The 4,240-nt window shown below is 51.0% G+C and overlaps 1 long non-coding RNA gene across 1 annotated transcript; it reads left to right on the top strand.

Annotated features, from left to right (window-relative positions):
• Positions 1 to 552: 552 nt before the first annotated feature.
• Positions 553 to 3,924, top strand: LOC131383900 (uncharacterized). The gene is made up of 3 exons (XR_009214297.1): positions 553 to 689; positions 2,550 to 2,647; positions 3,795 to 3,924. It is a non-coding gene; the product is annotated as an uncharacterized LOC131383900 (long non-coding RNA).
• The last annotated feature ends 316 nt before the right edge of the window (positions 3,925 to 4,240 follow it).

Below are 4,240 nucleotides of genomic sequence, written 5' to 3'. Positions count from 1 at the left end.
AGCAAGGAAAGCAGCACATCCAGGTAATTAATGTAACAGAAACAGGGCACAGGCAGCAACTTGCATCCCCTGGCAATTCACATGGTAATTTCTTCGCTTCCACTCTCAGGCTCACTCCACCTTGCTTCACCAACCCCCCTCCCCCTAAGACACGAGGCACCCTCTGGGCCATGGAAGGTGCCATGCGGGGAGACGCCGGAAGAGCGGGGGCAGAGTGCACGGTGCCCACACCCTTAGTCGCGGGCGGCCGCCGCGGGCCCCAGGAGCGGGGAACCGGTTGGGAGAGCTGGGTTGGGGGCGGACCCCAGGGCCGCATCCCTGGTCCCCCCATCCCCTTTCTACCGCCACAGACCCAAGAACCCGAAATCTGCGGCACGAGGCGCGGCGCCCGCAGCCCCCGGCTGGGCCCCGGCGGGGATGGGCGGGCAGGGGGCGGAGCGCAGCGCAGCGCGGGGCGGCGGGAAAGGGGCGGAGAGGATAGCTTGGGCTCTGGCGGGCCGCGGGACTGGCAGAACCTGCGGGCTAGGTGGGTGGCTCGCCAGCCGGGACGAAGGGAAATGAGGACCACCGCTCCGGGGCGCGAGTACGCGCGTGGAGTCCGGGGGCTCAGCCGCCGCGCCTCTTCCTCCTGCAGCTGGAGACTGCAACAGCGGCGGGTGCACCGGCAGCAGCGACGACCCTGCGCGCAGGTGGGCACCCCCGAGCGCGGCGCTCTGCCCGCTCCCCCGGCCACCGCGGGCCGGACGCCCGCTCTTCCAGGCCACTGCGCTTGGGGGCAAGGGCTGGGTAGGTCCAGAGGCAGAAGGAAGGTGCACGGCCCCGTGGTGGGCGCGCTTCTGCGCGCGCGCTGTGGTAGGTGGGAAAGAGGTGCGGAAAAGCTGCCTCTCCCTTAGTGTTCACTCCCTCGGTTCCACTGTCCCCACCCCACCCCTTCTGAGGAGCTGGGCACCGGTGGGGCTTTGGGGAACTGCGATCTCCTACCCGCCCCGCAGTATCTGTGGTGTGTGCAGGTTGCCCTTCTCTTCACAGTCCACACCCAGCAACCATCAGGACGCCCCCTGCTCCCGGCCCGAAGACTGTAGGGACCATGGGAGGAGAGAGTGGTGGCTGGACCGGTCGGGGCGTGTGCGCGGAAGGCTGGAGTTGCTTGAGTATTGTCTGCCGGGGCCGGCGCTTGCGTCAGGGTGCTCCCTAGCGCTTTCGGGGATAGGGAACGGGTTTGCTGAACTTACTCTGAGGGCTGATTCTGCACATGCCCTTGGCGCCTTGTGCATGTTTGGACGAGGGTTTAATGGAGGCACGTGGGAGCAGTATCGATCTCTGGCGGGTCCCCAAAGACCCTCTTGGGATAGTCCAGCGTGTGTTCGGGGTTGAGAGGGAAAGGAGAGTGTTCCGTGTGAATGTGCGTCCTAGGGAGGAGGAGGGGAGTGTCTCAAGGAGACTTGATTTTCTTGTATTTGCTGCAATTCCGTAAACCAAATCATGCTTTCGAGGCGTTAAAGTAAATTACTGGTAAGTGGGGCGGATCTCTGCTGGAGATAAAGAAGCTCCCGGGTTTGCGGGGTAGCGGGCCTGGCTGGCGTGCACGCTCGGTGGCTTTTGGCGCTGTCTCGCCTAGGTAGTGGGGGTGGAGGTGGTGGTGCTTGTGTCTTTGGCTTAAGGTGCTGGAGCGGGGCTTACTTGTTCCAGGTAGACTGTGGGACTTGGAGGAGGTAAAAAAGCTTCGCGGCGCGGTTATTCGCAATTAACTCCAGAAATCTCAGTGTGTGTCTGTCGGTCGGTCTCTCTCTGTCTCTGTCTCTCTCTCTCCTCTGTGTGTGTGTGTCTCTCTCTCTCTCTCTCTCACACACACACACACACACACACACACACTCGCACGTCTCATGACTGCTTGGACTTGCTGATAGTTGTTCATGAATTTTTATTCCTGTTTGTTCATTTCCTGACTTTTTTTTTTGGAAAAAGGACCTACCTGTATTAAAATCCGTGGGGTTTCAGAAAGACCCTTCCGCAGTCATTCATATTCAAATCAAGGATAGGGCATTTTGATGAAAATACCCCACCAAACTGCTATTTGGATTGTACAAAACTGTAGTTCAGGTTAGAATTACTGTTATTTTAAATAGACATATTACAACCTTGTGGTAAAGTAACCTTAGCCTGAATCGCCCCTGATCTTTCTTTGTGTCAATTTACAGAATTCTGAATTACAGATGAACAAAGCGGTGAAGTTTTCTTCTAATTTTAAACGACAGGTCTTGAAATGGCTGTAAGTTGAGTTCTGCGACTTCATCTCTTTAATGATCGGTTCAGAGTGGTGTATAGTTGATGATCTGAGACTTACATATGTTTCAATTTCTAATCAAATAATTTATCATACCATTGGGGAGAAGGACGCCTTAGGAATTTTCCTCACAGAGGAGAAAGAACATTTTTGTCTTTTGGAGCAAATGTTTTGCCACTTTTTCCCCAGATTTCCCCGTTAGATGCCTAGAAAAGATGCATTGTTGACAAATAATACATGATTTATTTCTCTTTTATGTCTACAGGTGGCAGTGTAGAAGCCAGACCCGGAGCTTCCAGAAGTGGTTTCTGAAAGAGTCAAATGTACATGAGTAAGCAAGCACAGGAATCTGAAAAACCACAGGTATGTAGGACAATTAATCCACCTATCCAGCTTTATAATTATTGCATTCCAGTAGTACTAACCCATTTGCTCTTAGTTCAATATTTTGACACTTATATAAACTTCTATGAAGTGAAATGTATTTTGAGGTAACCTCCGAGGAGAAACCAGGTCTAATCTATTTCTGACAATGTATTTAAATAAAAATTCTGGATGTCATTATATTACATGACTTTTTACTGTTCTAAAAGAGTTGTTTTTCCATTGTGACCATGTGGCTTTGCATTTAACCAGTTTGATATTTGCTTTTCAAAACACTTTTCCTGAAACTATATAAAACTGCCAATTGTTCTGAACAATTTCATTTGAGATAATGTTAACAGAGTCACCTGCATGAACCAATAACAGTATCAGCTTAAAAAAATTTTTTTTTTCGGCCGGGCGCGGTGGCTCACGCCTGTAATCCTAGCACTTTGGGAGGCCGAGCGGATCACGAGGTCAGGAGATCGAGACCATCCTGGCTAACATGGTGAAACCCTGTCTCTACTAAAAATACAAAAAATCAGCCGGGTGTGGTGGCGGGCGCCTGTAGTCCCAGCTACTTGGGAGGCTGAGGCAGGAGAATGGAGTGAATCCGGGAGGCGGAGCTTGCAGTGAGCCAAGATCTTGCCACTGCACTCCAGCCTGGGCAACAGAGCGAGACTCTGTCTCAAAAAAAAAAAATTTTTTTTTTTGTGACAGGATTTGGCTTTGTCACCCAGGTGGAGGGCAGTGGCAGGATCTCAGCTCACTACAACCTCCATCTCCTGGGCTCAAGTGATCCTCCCACCTCAGCCTCCTGAGTAGCTGGGACTACAGGTGTGCACTAGCATATGCTGGGGTTGTTTTTGTATTTTTTGTAGAGACAGGGTTTCGCCATATTGTCCAGGCTGGTCTTTAACTCCTGGGCTCAAGCAATCTGCCTGCCCTGGCCTCCCACAGTGTTAGGACTACAGGCGTGAGCCACTACACCCAGCCAAGTATCAGCTTTTAATAAAACTGCATCTCACTGTTGAATTGACGTAAGACCGATCAGAGTACAGATGCATTAGGAGGCTTCTTTTAAACCAAACCCTTCTGCTATTAACCTTCTGATGATTTTTCTCCTACTACCTTGCTGTTTTTACAGGCCCACTAATTTGCCTGCTTGACTAAAATAAGGATGAGTTTTGAGACATGTTTGTAATGTTATTCGTTGTGACACAGTTCAAAAGAATTTGCCTTTGATTCTCACTAAAATGTAAAGTTTTGCATATTAAGATCCTTTTTCAACAACTGAGCAACTCTTTATGATGAAGGGCAGAAGACACCAAAGGGAAGAAAATGTTTACCTTTGTGGGCTTTTACTTTCTTTCCTGGGAATGGTAGGCCATAGCTATGGGTATTTTTTTTTTTTTTTTTTTTGAGAAAAAGTCTCGCTCTGTCGCCCAGGCTGGAGTGTAGTGGCATGATCTCGGCTCACTGCAAACTTTGCCTCCCGAGTTCAAGCGATTCCCCTCCCTCAGCCTCCTGAGTGGCTGAGATTACAGGCACCCACCACCAGGCCCGGCTAATTTTTGTATTTTTAGTAGAGAC

This window comes from Hylobates moloch, unplaced genomic scaffold (genome assembly GCF_009828535.3).
Source record: "Hylobates moloch isolate HMO894 unplaced genomic scaffold, HMol_V3 SCAFFOLD_7, whole genome shotgun sequence".
Classification (NCBI taxonomy): domain Eukaryota; kingdom Metazoa; phylum Chordata; class Mammalia; order Primates; family Hylobatidae; genus Hylobates; species Hylobates moloch.
Note: the sequence above shows the minus strand (reverse complement) of the source record. Positions and strands in the feature narration are given on the sequence as shown.